Source organism: Cetorhinus maximus, chromosome 35 (genome assembly GCF_964194155.1).
Source record: "Cetorhinus maximus chromosome 35, sCetMax3.hap1.1, whole genome shotgun sequence".
Classification (NCBI taxonomy): Eukaryota; Metazoa; Chordata; class Chondrichthyes; order Lamniformes; family Cetorhinidae; genus Cetorhinus; species Cetorhinus maximus.
This window is the reverse complement of record NC_135913.1, coordinates 7,347,029-7,363,622: the sequence shown is the minus strand read 5'-3', so window position 1 is coordinate 7,363,622 and position 16,594 is coordinate 7,347,029. Positions and strand designations below refer to the sequence as shown.

Here is a 16,594-nt window from a genome sequence, read left to right as displayed (position 1 = left end):
TGCCTATACACATACCCATTACATCAGCACACCGGCACATGCACACGTGCACAGGAACATGCATGCAGCACGCACATGCACATACATGCACACGTTCAACACACACACACCACAAACAGAAGCACAAATGCAGAAAAAAATACGGACTGAAACTCAAACACTCACACATACACACACACATGCTCACGCACATTATGACACTAACGAAAGCACACACACAAACATGCACACACACGTGCACTCTCACACACACAAGTACACACACACACACACACACACAAATACACACAAACACATATGCACACACAAACACACATGAACACATACACGATCAAAGTCACAGGCTAAACCAGAAACACACATACAAGACATCACAATTAGTTGCACACACCCGCAGACACATGCACAGACACAGGCACAGAGAGAGAAGCAGTATCATGCTCTGTAATGCACAAACACTCACACGTGCACACACACAGAATATACGCAAACACAGAAATTCACACAGCAAAAACAAGAACATTCAAGTAAATACATACACAAATATATACACATTAAAATAGACAGATACAATGCACACAAGCACACGCAAACACATAAACACAAAATCCAATGTGCAACCACATGCCAAGGCAAGCAGAAAGAAAAAATTCCACACTCTCACAGATACAAGCAGACACACAAACACTGACAACCACATCCACAGGCACACATACATACAAACATACACACACTAAAAGACACAAACAAAACCAAACACATAAACGCACACACACAGACACTCATTTGCACATACCCGCAAACATGTATGCCAACGCAGACTCAGAGACACTAACTCAGACACACACACTCAGACACAGGCACCATCACTCTCGCTCTCACACACACACAAACACACACACACACAAGAAAAATAATGACAATAACCGAGACACACACACTGAAAGCACAAACATTCTGGAAAACACACACACAAACACACAGAAAAAACACACACACCCACACAGGCGCTCACACACACATGCACACATACAGGATCTCTCTCTCTCTCTCACATGCACACACACACACTGAAAGTTGCACGCACTCGCAGAATCATATACACACACAAACATAAACACATGCACACACCCACACGCACACACGCTGCTATGTACACAAACGCAGAAAGATGCACACACAAAATATCCCACAAGATCAAAACACAGGCCGCACGCCCATACAAACACACATATACACATGCACACACATCTAAAAGTACACACACACATACACGCACACTTACGCACAAAGACACACACACCCATGGACACAGGCAAGGAGGTGCTCACACGAACAGACACAAGCACACACACAATTGCACAGGCTCATAGACTCATGTGCAGACACAGGCACACACAAATACACTCACACAAACTGACACAAATGCATACACACGCTCACACAACACAAGACAGACACATATACATGTGTGCGAACGTGCACACTTTCAATTACACAGAAGCACACAACTACTCACACTAAAACACAAATACACATATGGACACACACACAGAAACACATTTGCGGACAAAGAAACATACACACACAGAAACACACAAACAGAGGAAGACAAACACACGCACAACTACACATACACAAACACAGAATACGCACAAACGCACAAACTCACACAGTAAAACCAAAAACATTCAATTAAACACACGCACAAACACATTCGCATTCACAAGCCCAGAAACTCGAATTCAAAAACACACACACACAAGCACGCACATACAGAAAACTGTAACACACACTCACATGCCAAAGCGAACAGAAATACCCATTTACGCAATTTGACAGATACAATCACACACACAAACAGACACAGGCACGCACGCACACACAAACACACACACACACACAAACAAACACAAAAACACGATCAAACAAACACACACGCCCATTCGCACACACCCACAGACAAATGTGCAGACGCACAGATAAAGTGTGTTTGTGCAGTCTGTCTCTCTCCCACGCGAACACACACACACGCACAAGCGCACACACACAGACACGCGCAAACAAAAAATAACCACAAAAGCAGAGACACACATGCTGAAGTCACAAACATCCAGGAACACACACACACTCAAACAAATTATCTCTCTCCCTCTCTCACACACTCAAAGTTGCCAAAGCTCACGGATGCGCATAAACACAGAAAAACACACGCATACATACACAAAATTCACACACATTATGTACACAAACTCAGAAAAAGGTCACACAATCCCATAAAATCAGAACACATGCACGTACACATGCACACACACACACATTCACACGCACACACACATGCACACACGCACCACAGACATAAGCACATACGCCGAAACATGACGCACTAAAATCTATACACGCACACATGAACAAACACACACACACACACCACAAGCACGAACACGCACCAAAACACACAGTCAAACACGAGCCCGAGCAAACACACACACACACACACTCATTTGCACACACCCGCAGACACATGTACAGACACAGAGAGAAACGCAGTCACTCACATACACATACACACACATATACGCACACAAAAAATTACCACAAAAGCCGACACGCTGAAATCACAAACATTCAGGCAAACACACACACACACAAACAAACATACAAACAAACCGCACATGCGCACACGCACACATAATGCAAGAGCAGGTCAGAGGTTATGCACCCTGCTGCTTGTACACGCCTCCTGACTTCCGGAGGCTGTGCAACATTCATAAGTCACCAGTCAGGAATGTGCTGAATTATTCTCCCATTGCATGAATGAGTGTATCTTCAACAAGGTTCAAGAAATTCTGTCTTTCTCTCCACGGATCCTCTCACACCTGCTATGTTTTTCGAGCTATTTGTATTCATGAAGCTTGATTGGCACCCAACCCACAAACATTCACGACCTCCACCACCGACGTACAGTGGCAGCAGTGCGTACCATGTACACGATGCACTGCTGCTACCCGCCAAGCAAACTTAAACAGCGGATTCCAAAAACACCACGTCTACCATCTAGAAGGACTAGGGCAGCGCAGACACGGACACGACCAAAAATGGAAGTTTCTTTCCAAGTCATTCACCATCCTGATTTGCAAATATATAGCCGTTCCTTCTCTGTCCCCGGATTATAATCATGGGACTCTTTCTTTAAAAGCGCTGTGATCTACCAAAAACCATACAGACCGTGGCGGTTCATGTTGGCAGCTCACCACGGCCTTCTCAAAGGCAGTTGTGCATGGGCAATAAATGCATTTGGAGCCTGCGATGCCCACATTCGATAAATGATTAAAAAACGCGGAGGGTTTTGAATCTTTGGAATTCTCCACCCCTGAGATCTATGAATGATCAGTGCATCAGTAGATTCAGGATGGAGATCCACCTATAATTGGATTAAAATGGAATTCTGCATTCGAAAGATTGCTTGGAAAATTGATTTGAATTGTAAAATTATCTGTGTTCCTACAGCAGTGCACAACAAGCCTGGGGACCGAATCGCCGCCTCCTGCCCGTAACTCATGCCAAATAAACAGTGGAGGAAATGTGGAATCTCAGCTTTAGGAGTGAGCCTTCCAACATTTACCAGGAGACCTTAACTCACACATTGTTGCTGGTGAGCATTATGAATTGCCTTTTTAGTGCGAGGGCTTGGTTTAATTTCAGGATTCATCTGATTTATTCGTGTTAGGTAACCAATTGATTTCAATTGTTCTATTATTTTTACATAGTTTTACAGTCGGAGAGTTTGGATCCACTTGAGTGTCGATGTCACCAGAGGGTCTATAACTCTTTGAGTGTCTGCACATGTTGGAGCGTCAGTATCAAATTGAGGGCCTTGTATTGTTTGGAGGTTTACCTCGGTTGGTGGGTCTGCATTGTTTGGAGGCTCTGTATCTGTTGGAGGAGCTTTTTGTTCATGCATCACTGGGAGTTTCTGTCAGGCTAGAATTGTGATGAGTATGTGTCAATAACTGGAATTAAATAAGTTGTTTCTACATTGAAATCATAATTTTTTATTGGCGATATATTTGTACATTCTACGGTGTCCTCTAGGTCTTTTGCTAAACTAATATGTTGAAAACAGTGACAGTTTTGCTGTTCTTTAAAAAGAAATGTTTGGTAATGATCATATCAGTGAAATGTCTCGATATTCCTGTCTCTGTCTTCTGTGGAATGGCTCCAACAGAAACAGAGAGCAACGATTCCTAACATTTTATCAACTCTACAACATTATTCCATGATTTGAATCATCGCTGTGCTTTCATTTCATTCCCATTTCTCTATACTTAATCTCCACTGTTTTGCATGGTTTTTTTAAGTTATTTGATAAACTGTGTTGTTGCTTTATAGCATTTGTGAATCTGTTGTGGAGCGATTCTGTTGTCCAGTGTATGCTTATTGATTCAACATATTTTGAATTGGCACAATAATTTGAAGTGTTGCCTTAGTTTAACTTACCCCATTAGGCTGAGGTGTGAGGGGGGTGGGGGGCGAGGGTGGGGTGCGGGGGTGGGGTGCGGGATAAAACATTTCCAACGATGAATGGATTTCAGGTACATAATTAATTCAAAGCGGCAATCCATATTCACAAATAACCCACTTTAACCACTGAACTGATATCAAAATGTCGAATGTACAATTTGAGAATACAGTAGAACTGCCCTAATAGAGGCACTCTAACACTTGTGATTTAATTACTGAATGGTCAAACTCGGGTGAAGGGCATCACTGAAACAACGTCAGACCTAGAGCTGGGGCTGATGTTCATTGATTGGGCAGCACCATTGCACAAGGAATACAGCTTCTAATTTTAATAGTTATTTGATGAGATCAGACTTGGCCATCTTTTTAAGTTTGTCCAATAAACCTGAGCACTATTTGTATTATTTTCCACAACAGGGATTTAAATCTCTCTCTGAGTCTAATTGTTCATTGTATTTTAAGTGAAAGATGTTGCAACCTCACTATCCCCATGGTGATCCCACACGGTATATATGATAGGATTTGGGAACGTGTCATCTCAGATTTTAATGCAGAGAGATTGCAGGAAGTTACACCTCGTTTCACTCTTAAAATAATGGAAGCAATTGAAGCGGTTGAAAAAATATTCTACCCGGCCCTTGCTATCATTGGTGTTCCTGGTAAGTGATTACAGATAGTAAATTTGTGTTAATCCGAGTAAAAGCTTCTCTCTGGTTTTACTCTGTGGGTGCTAACCTGGAAGTCACGGGTAGAGAGAGAGAGCCGAACAGTGATAACATTTTATTAAGTATCATGTCCGCAAAATAACCTTTCTAACAGAATTTGCTGATCTAAATGAACATTTTTGTTTAAGGCTCATTGGTAAGTTAAGTTACCACATTTGCTGAAATACACTATAATATCTGTCCAGAATTACTGCTGGAAATGTTTGCAATATATCTACAGGAAACATTGTTTTCACTGTAGAATTGTATTGAGTTTCTGTAACTAAAGCGATTGGAAAACCTAGCTACAGTGATATTGCGTGGGTTTATATAAGTGTAAAATTGTAATGAATTGCCTTCAGTAACAGGACGGGAATCACTGTACCCAATGTCAATCGTTTAAGTTGAGTTTAGTGTGCAGAATTGTACTGCGTGTGGGTCGCTAAAAAATGTAGAATAACTGACCCGCATTGATCATGTCTTACTGACAGCATCAGTTAGTGTAGCATTGTGCTGAGTGTCTGTAAATAACCATCGTGGAATACCCAGGCTGCAGTCACCGTTCTGCTTTTTTTTTTAACCGGAGTATCTGTCGGTGTGGAATTGTACTGACTGCTCACCGACAACCAGAGTGGAATGCCTAACACCAGTGACCACACGGGCAGCAATACTGGGAGCATATGCCAGTGAACATTTGTACTGAGTGCAGTCTACGTACCAGAGCCCACTGACCACATATTGCTGAGAGAATCTGTGCGTCGGATTGTACAGAGTGTGTGTCACTCAGCAAAGTTGAACACATTACCCTTTGGGCCACGTGTTACTGGAAGTATCTGTCGGTGTAGAATCGTGCAGGTTTTTGGCCACACACCACTGTGGAACAGCTGACATTCATCATTGGGAATATACGTCAATGTAGGATTGTACTGAGAGTGGATCACAAACATGAGTGACCATGAGTGATGCCTGATGATCAAGCATGACTGGGAGTGTCTGTCAGGCCAGAATTGTGCTGGGTATGGGTCAATAACTGGAATTAAATGACTTGTTTATATTGTAAAATCATGCTTTTTTTATTGATGAGAGATGTTTCCATTCCATTGTGTTCCCTAGGTCTTTTGCCAGTCTAATAGATTGAAAGCAGGAAAAATGTTGCTGTTCTGTAAAAAAAAAGAAAGTTTGGTCATGATCATCAGTGGAATGTCTCGATATTTCTTTCTTCTGTTTTCCATGAAATGGCTCCAACAGAAACAGCGTACAAGTAGTCCAACCATGTTATCAAAAATACAGCATTATTGCATGGTTTGAATCATCATTGTGCTTTCCTTTCATTCCCATTTCCCGAAGTAATCTCCAGTGTTTTTCATGGTTATTTAGGTGTTTTCATAAACCGGTGTTGTTGCCTTAAAACATTTGTGAACCTATTGTCCTCAAGCCCTACGGCCCTGGAACATATCCAGATGCTTAATTTCAAAGGAATATTTTGGAAACTTTCTGCTCTGATCAAAAAGCGGCACCTGCCGCTTGGCTATAGTGAAATGAAATTGCCATTTTGCAACTTTATACATTACTACTTATTAGTTCAGGAATTTTGTTGTAATCTTCCCCTACATACATTATACTCTCGAATTGGGTTTGCCTGTAAATTCTGAAATTACCTTTCTTTTGCCTAATTCCATATCGTTTATGTAAATTTTGAAGGAGAGTGACCCCATTAGTGATCCTTTTGCAATATCTCTTCCCATTTTCCAGCAATCTCAGTAAACCCCTGAAACACATCCGCCCGGTATTTTTTTCCCTGCATTTGTAGCCAGCTATCTGTCTCTTCCGTTGTTTGTACCCGAACTCCACTTTTAAGATTCGTCATGAGGCTGTTAAATTTTAGCATTACAAAGGCCCCTGAAAAATCGAAGTATGTTTCAGCTATTGTACTGATCTAATTTTCAATTTCTAAAACGTTATTAGAATTTGTGGTGACTGCTCTTTATTATATTCTTTGCTTCCTGATGTTTCTTTGCTCGATTATATTTTGGTACCATTATATTCCCTAACGCTGACGTCATTTAAATGGTGTGCCAATCTTTGGGTCTGCTCTGATTTTTGTTTCAAATAAACACAGGATAAATATTAAACATTTATCAATCCTTTTGGAATATTCCTTCTGAGCTCGGAGCTGTGCTTCAGAAGTCGATTTCCAATTTTGTCCATGTCAGTCTCTCTCTCCCTGCTCCACGGCCAAGTAACCAGTAATTGATTCGTTTAGTTTCATTTACTTTTGATTGTCACAGGAACTGCAGTTTTTCTCACTGGCCCAGGCCTGGGAATGAAAACCCTTAAAGTTTCATGATCCTGAATACTGTACAGGAACCATCTTGTGAAGTATAAAGGAGTGAATGTCGTGTGTAAAAACTTGCATATTTCACACACAGATTGTTCTGCTGAGACAGCCAGCATATGTATCAGCTTTCCTGGGTATTTTACGACTGTGCTGGAGCCATTCTGGTAAATTGATGAATAAGTAGATGCAACTTCATTCATTAGATCATCGACTTTTCTTTTAATAGCTAATACTCTTGACATGTCCGGCTGGGACACTTAACATGAGCCCTTTAACTTAATTTCGGAGAATTAGTTGTTCAAATATTTCCAATAAATTAAGAATATATCATGAACTCCCACAGCTGATTGATTGTGGTTCTCCCTCCTCAATCTCTGGTAATGCACTTCCAATATCCCCCAGTTCCTTGACCCCTGTTCCATCAGTTATGGCGATGCTACCTTCCACGGCAGTGCCTCTGAAATGTCTTCATTAGCTCTCCGCCCAGATTCCACTCACTGTGGCCGTGTCTATTTCATTTCCCGCTTCCACCCTGTCCCCTCATTGCCGGAACCGTGATAAAGCTTCCCTTGTTCCCAACCGTCCACCCCACCAATTTCCACATTCAACGTACCATCCTCGAACATTTCTGCCCCGTATAGAAAAGTTGACCACATCTCCCTCCGTCGAACGGCCCATCCCGATACACTGGTCTTCCAAAGTGCCAATTAAATGCTGCACTACATTCAATTAAATTATACATTGTAACTGTTTAGGCTCCTCATTTGCACCAGAAACATGTTCCTCTTCTCCCTGAGCAGATGCAAGAGATCTAAATCCTGTCCCTTTACGTCCCTTTTTTCGATTTTCCAACGTCACGAACAAACCTTCCAAATGAAATGGTGACTTTTTTTTTTACTTCTTAAAGTTCACTAATTGTATTCGCTTCTCAAGATGGAGTTTCCTGAACAGTGGGATGTACTGTATCGCAGATTTGGTGAACAATATGCTGAAAACCTCTCTTCAATCTGAAAATGTGACTCTTTAACTCCTGCACTCTCCCATTGACACTCAATCAAAAAGAGCTTTGTTCTTTTCCATTAAGCAACTGATTGTCCGTCGAACGCAACGCTGACATTGAAACCTGCAGATTATAAGAATTGCTTCCATATTCTGTGATGACCTGTGCAGGCAATGGAGGATGGTTTCAAAAGAGTCATCGGAACGTGAGGGGATGTGTGCTGGTATTGAGTTGGAGGATTCCATATTAGTACGCATCAAGTGGGATGGCCCAGACTCTGGTGTCAATCTACCGTCGGCCATCATTTTTGTTGATTATTGTTGCCGTCTCCTCTTTTCCATGCTTCACTCCTACACACCAACCACTCCCCCACCACCCCGCCCCCCAACAATGTTATTCCTCTGCAAGGCTTTGCAGTCGGGTTTCCTGATTCGCAAACACGGAACGAAAGCTCTTCTCCTCTAGAACACGTTTTCAGTCCTGCCGTGTGGATGGGAAAGTATTTGATCCAAGATCCGTTGGGGGTGGCGGGGGTAGGGCAGGGTGGGCCTGAAGCTCCTGAAGGCCGGTCCACGCTCTGACACCACATTAATTGGTGTAGGAGAGAATTGATTGATACGATCTCTGGGAATTAATGTACAACCCATAAGTGGCTGATAGCGGAGAAGAGGCCTCATCCTGTGGGGGTCTGAGACAGAGGGCTGATGTTTCCTCAGAGGGAGGCTTGACCATGTAAATATTCTGATCCTGAGGGGTGCCTAAATAAGAGAGGCGGTGTCTGATTCCGGCCATCCTGAGGAGTCTATCATTCCGTGTTCTCCGCTTTAAGAATTTCGCTAATTTTTGTAGATGAATTCTGATATGTACGACTATCTGTATCTCAGGAGAATCTGTTGCCAAAATGGCTTCCAATGCCGGGTAGCGTCGAATTCCAAGGAGTGCTTTTCGCATTTAATTGTCTGCCCCTTAGCTGTTGAAGCTTATGTTCAGATCAGCTAAATGGATGCTGATCCCGGGACAATACAATTTTCATGGAGTGAGGACCGTCCTTTTTGTCAGGTTGAGGGGGGCGATATTATTTTCGGCGCTGGTGGAAGACTCTGATACTTGGCGGGAAATAATGATGATTTCAAGCACCCATCACGGTTGTGCCTATGTGTGGTCTGAGATCTAATATGCAAATCTGGCCGATCAATTTCAACCTGCGAAACATTAACTCAGAGCCTTCCAGTGTCATTAAAATATTTAAATTTTCAAAGCGCCTGTTTGTTTATGGATGCCTGACTGGTTCTTGCCTCGAATCTGTTAAACTAGGAAGTGGACGGTTTGAAGTAATTTGTTGTTCGCGTTTTTTTTTTAATAATCTCCAACCAACCTGCACCATCACCCGTTTTTGGTGCAGAAATCTTATCCTTCAAGTCGGATTCAGAGACGAAGAATGATTGAACAGAAAACGCTAATCTCCTCTCCTTTCTATCTTTTGCAGTTAATTTACTTGGAATTGTGGTCCTATCCCTGGGAAAATGTGGTCTTTCTACCTGCACAACTCGTTATTTGGTGGCCATGGGAATGGCGGATCTCCTGGTGATTATCACTGACGCCATTCTAAACCAGGTGAATTATTATTACTTCCCAGTGAGTTTCCTGGACATTACACCTGTGTGTAGTGTTTCAAGTGTCCTGAGATCTGCAGCCAGAGACTGTTCTGTCTGGTTCACCGTCGTTTTCTCTTTTGATCGTTCTGTGGTCATTTGTTGCCAGAAGCTGAAAATCAAATACTGCACCGGCAAAACTGCATTTGCAGTTCTTGCAACAACCGGAATACTTTTATGTTTAAAAAACATCCCCTGGTACTTTACAGTTAATCATTATAAGATAATCGACAATGTACAATTGTTCTGTGTTCCGACGCCAAACTATAATATTGATCCCGGATGGATTGTATTTTCCTGGATTGATAGGATTTTAACCCCATTGATTCCATTCGTTTTAATTCTGTTGCTAAACGCTCTAATAGTTAGGCACATTGTCGTGGCCAGTCGTGTCCGTAAGTCACTGACGGGTCAGGGTAAGGCAGAGAGTCGCATTGACCGAGAGATTGAGAGCAGAAGGAAGTCTATGATTTTACTCTTCGCCATATCCGGAAGTTTTATACTACTGTGGTTGGTGTATGTAATAAAATTCTTTTATTCTAACCTTAAAGGGTTAGTTTCCCTCACTGTTTCTGAATATACATTTCAACAAGTCGGATATATGCTACAGAATTTAAATTGCTGCACAAACACATTTATTTACGGTGTGACTCAATCGAAGTTCAGGAAGCAGGTCAAGAACGCGGTGAAATATCCGGTAAAATGTATTATTACAGTAATGAATAAACAAAACTGAGAAGAGCCCTGAGGCAGTTCTGAGCGGTTCTAGACGATGAACGGCATATCTAACCACAAACTCCTAATGGACACACGACAAAGAGTCAGTCACCATGGCATAAGAGGAGACAGTTGTAGGAGAGGGTCCTAAATGTCAACCTCCACTGCTTCGCTTCTCAGCAATTCAGCGAGCTCCACTAGCTGACTGACAGCTGCCTCAGACAATCAGAGAGCTCAGCCCGCTTATTTAAATTCAACGTAGCCAATCACGGTTCCTCAGCCCATGAATCACAGTCGCTGTAGCTATTCAGGAATCTTCTGCATTGAATGAAGCCGGCACAGCCATCGTCGATCACCGAGTGGCACTGCTCAACCAATCAAATAATTCCAACAGATGACGTACAACCCCTGCGTCCAAACACGGAGCTTCATTTAGTGACTCACAGAAGACTGAGCCAATCAGGGAGATCCATCATTGACCGCCAGCGCCATCAACCGAGCAGGGAGAGGAAACCTGTCAATGACAGCCACATCAGCCGCTCACCGAGCTCAAACTGGTGTCTGACATGCCTTCAGACACTCCAACAACCTAAACCAATCCCTACCCTCTACCACGACGTGTTGTCCAATCATAACTGTGATTTTTGACCGACCCTGATTAAACAAATGTTGAGTGCGTAATGTGTGATATCTACAACATCCAATTGTGATTTTGCTGTATCAGAGTGACAGCTGCTTTATACTGTCAGAGGGCTCCGGCCACCCTGGAAAGTCCTGGTAAAAACGGCGCTTCAAAATACAACCAAAGCAGACTGTTTTGCTCAGCACTGAAACGCCCATATGGCAATAATTTAAGCCTATCTGTGAATGCCTTGCAGCTTATTGACAAATCCTAATGCGGCCCTGGTATTTGATTCCCCTCCTGTCATCCACGCCTCAACCCGTGGTGTCATGCCCTTGTTCCTGGAGAGTGCCCGATGAGCGATCATTAAATTGGAATTACAATTAGAATTAACGGTAGTGCAAACATAATTCTTTGTTATCAATTAAACCTGCAAGTGCAGGACAGAAATGCGGAGGGTGAAATAAGAGCAAATATAGCATAAATCCTTAGATCTGTAACAACACAGAAAAAGGCCGATCAGCCCGCCGTGCAAGCAACGAACCTAAGAATGAGCATTTCCATTAGCACGCTTCCCTTAACTCAGTAATTTCTTCTTGGTTTTTCAAAAAACTTTCTAATTCCCTTAAGCATGCTTCAATTGACCCGACTCCAGTAGTGCTGCTAGACCTTAAACATTCACAGCGTGCCAAGGGTAAGAGATATGTAATCACTGCTGCTTTCACAAACCACTTCAAACTTGTGAACCGTCGTTCTCCGTGCTTCCACCAATTGGGCGATTTTCGACCTATGTTGTCTGTCCAGACACCTCATGATTTTGGACACTTCCACCAAATCTCCTCTCAGTCGGTGATCACTTAGGAAAACACTCCTGACTTCTCTCAAATCTCTTCATAACTGAAGGTCCTCATCCCTGGAACCTCAGCAAACCTTTCTGCGGTCTCTCCAATAATTTCAGATCCATTCCAAAATGCAGAAAACGGAACTGAATTCAATAACCAAGCTGAAGCCAAACTATTGCCCTATGCCTGTTCTGGCATTCTGTGCCACTCGCAATAAAGCCTTGGATAATGTCCGCTTTATTAACCACTCTCTGAATCGACCCTGTCAACTTCAATTACTTATCCCTCTGCTCATTTATCCCAAGATCTTTTAGAGATCAACGCTTTATATTATATTTCTCTCAATGTTCTTCCTACAATAACTACCCACTTCCTTGTTCTCCATTCTCAATGGCCCACCCAGTCCACCAACTTTACTCTGTTCTCTTGAAATTCTACATTCTCCTCTTCGCAGCCCACAATACATCGGCTCCGTTGCTTACCACGTCCAATTCAGAATTGCCTTTTATCTTTCTGTCCTTGTGTTGCTTTCATGCATAATACAGCAACTGGATTTAATTTTATGTTCTGTGTATTATTCACATTTCCCATTAATTTTATTCTTATTTGTTTTGGCTATCAAGTCAAATTCTATTATTCACATCTAACTTTGGACCATTTGATCAGTTATCGTGTCTCATGAAGTAAATGAACTTGCCTTTATTCATCCATGTTGGTTATCAGTCCCAATTTATGAACTAAATATCCAATTATATTCTCATGCATAAGGCACCTTAAACGATTGTGTGTTTGTGCGTATGTTTTTGTGTGTTTGTGTGTGTGTGTGTTGTACTGCATGGCAATTTACTTCAAAGTGGAGCAGTTATGGAATGTACCTTAACGTCTTTCATGAAAAAACGTATTATATATGAAATTGGAAATTATTATGCAATTTTCATTCCATGTACTCCATTTTATCTCAGGCATTTGACGTTCTACCTCCTACCAAAAATGCACAAACAGGACCAATCGTGTCAGCCTATTGCTGCCCCACGGAAATAATTTCTCCCAATCTTGACTCCTTTTCTTCTGCGCTTGCCCAATCTCTTCCCAACTGCATCTGCGATTCCTCTGATGCCCTACATCATATCAATATTTTCCAATTCCCTGGCCCCAACCGCCTCCTCTTCACCATGGACGCCCAAACGCTCTAAACCTCCACCCCTCTACAGGATTGCCTGTGGGCTCTCTGCTTCCTCCTTGGAACAATTCACATCCAACACTACTCTCCGTCTGGCTGAAATTGCTTTCTCACTGAAAGATTTCTCCTTAAATTCGCCTCAGTTGCTCCAAATAATAGGTCTGGCTATGGGTACCCGCATGGGCCCCAGTTATGCATGTCTGTTTACTGCATATGTGGAGCATTCCCTGTTCCAGCCCTGCTCAGGTCCCCTCCCAAAACTCTTTCTCGGTTACAGCGATGATTGTTTCTGTGACGCTTCATGCTTTCGTCTGGGCCTGGAAAAATATTTCACCAATTTCCAGCGTCCACCACTTTCTCATGGTCCACGTGCGACACTTCCCTTCCCTTCCTTGACCTTCGCTTTTTAATTTAAGGTGATAGACTGTCCAGAAATATTATTTCCGGCCTACTGGATTTCACACTCATGACGCACTAAAACCAGGCAGATCAGATTCAATTCCTTTGTAAGTACACACACGTTCCAATTCTAATAATTTCATCTCCATTATCATCGAAATCGAAATTTTCCCAAGCATTCTTTTTTCACATTTTGATTACAGCTATCTCTGAGTTTTAATGTTAGATATTGTGCCATTTCTGAATGCAAAACCATAACCATCACTATTCTCTGTTGTTGCTGTTCTACACTTGGGATAAGAAATAATGTTTATGAAATCAATATCTACAAGACATACCTTTCAGCCGAACGATATAAAGGTTCTGCTCCCTCACTCAAAGACGAATATCAAGATGGAGATTTTTATTTGAGTTAAATCGTTTGTTTTTTGTACTAATGAGCCTGTGGGTTTGACCGATATTCTCATTGCATATTTAATTGAGGTACCCGGCGTTGCCTGAATTCAGGCACATTAGGCCCCCTCACAATGTTAAGCATAGGAGCAGTAAACATGCCAATCACAAGGGCAAATCTCGGAAGGCTTTGTACCAGCCTCAAGATCCTTATAGCTGCATTTGGGGATCGCATCCTATCGGCTTCCATTGTATATAATGATTTTCTTGTGTTTCATATTTAATATACAATTTCATAGACAATCTTTATGTGCCATGCCATCCACAGGTATTGGATGTAAATGCGTCGGAGGCAGTTAAGAGCAGCTTTGCCAAACTAGTACGTGGTATGGGTTGGTTGTCCTATGAGGAAATATTGGACAGTCTAGACTTGTATCCGATGGAGTTTAGAAGATCGAGAGGCGCCTTGATTGAAATATATAAGACCCTGGGCTGCTTGACAGGGAGGTTGTGGACAGATGTTTCCTCTTGTGAGAGAACCAAGAACTACGGGTCACTACTTAAATATACAGTTTCGCTCATTTAAAACAGATGTTTCGTTTTCTTCACAGAGAGCGTCGTGATTCTTTGAACTCTTTTTTTGAAAAGGTAGTGGAAGCAGAGCCGTTGAATACATTTAACACAGAAGCAGTAACATTCTTGGTAAGAATTGGGGGTGGGGTGGGGCATAGTTTATCGGCGATAGGTGGGGCGCAGATTTCAGGTTAGTTTTAGATCATCCATGATCTAATTAAATGGCCTAGCATGCTCGAGTGGGTGAATACCAACTACTGTTCCTTGTTTGCAGGTTTCAATGTTCTCTTTTTTTCTATTTTCAATGCTTTAATATCTGCTCCTCTTTGAAGATTGGAACTTGTACTTCCAATTTCCTGCATTCCCTGAATGTAAATCTACGGTAGTGTGGAAGATGCAAGAGATATATACTTCAAATAAACATTTAACATTTCTGTTTGTGGCTGACTGGCTAAGTTGTTCTTGTTAGGTATGTGAGGTCGATTGGCAAGTGACGGTAAACAAGTAACAGGAACTGAAGTACAAAAACAGCCAATAAAGAGGATGAATAAAGTACATCATTTGGAGGCTCTGCTCCCCCTGGAGATTAGTGAAAAGTGAGATGTGATTGGATAAAATTATATAGCAAGATGTTTCTGATGCAGCAAGTTGCCCTCCAGTGCAGGGAGAGTGACGAACATCAGGACCTGGTCATGGTACTCTCTCTTGCCCAGAGTGGGCGGGGATTGCAAAGGTACGATTGGCTCCTGCCTCGCCTATGACGTCAGCTAGAGGTATGTTTTTGCCCTTCGTTACCATTCACCAGTTGCAGTTTCCATGGGCAGGAGCTGGATTTGGCAGCAACTGAGGTTGTGATTGAGATTCAAGCATATAAATAGTGAGGAAGAAATAAAAGATCAATCTATCGTTAAAGCTACTGAATCAAATGCGCTTAATAGCTATATATATATATATATAAAATTGAAAATCTAACCTAAGACACAAGTCGAATGATGTCCAAGCACAGATGATCCAATCTTAGAAGCCTCCAGCATTTAAATTACGTATGTGCATTATTAATCATGCGTTGTGGTTCCTCTCTTCCTCTGTTCGGTATCTTTCAAGCATACCTCGCATTGTGATGAGGAGGCGAGCGACTCATGCCACACACACTGATTCCTTACAGTGCGGAGTATCAAGGGACATTTGCCCTGCAGTGACATGTCTGGAGAATGCAACCATGAGCAGTTACATTAACAAAACGGTTGATGAACACAGAGAAACATCCCAGGACATATTGAAGTGCAATAAACACAGTGACCATCAGGCAGGAGAGGCAAATGTTAGATTGAACTAGGTTCATGTGCGTAGTAGTGAGAAGTAAAGATTATCAGGCGTGTTGCGAAGGCAGGAATAGTGCTCATAAGATTAACTGCTGGGATGTGAGATACCCTGGCTGCAGTTTCTTGGAAAATATGTACTGATGGTGCAGCAGAAGCAATGATGAAAATAGGGATAATCTTATACCGCAGAGCATGAGAGAGGAACCGAGAATTTGCAAAGCGATTAATGGCTCAGGGGACAATTTAGTTGGCAGGGAGTCATCTACAACAGGATTGATATGAATGTGGAAGAATCGGTAATTATTTATCAGGAGCACAGAGGAAATAT

The 16,594-nt window shown here is 42.2% G+C and overlaps 1 pseudogene across 1 annotated transcript in view; it reads left to right on the top strand.

Moving 5' to 3' along the window:
- Positions 1-16,594, top strand: part of LOC144672036 (uncharacterized) — a 1,123,005-nt pseudogene that overhangs the window by 1,028,877 nt on the left and 77,534 nt on the right. The window contains exon 3 of the transcript XR_013574062.1: positions 5,720-5,730. The product of XR_013574062.1 is annotated as an uncharacterized LOC144672036 (transcript). The remainder of the gene's footprint in view (positions 1-5,719; positions 5,731-16,594) is intronic.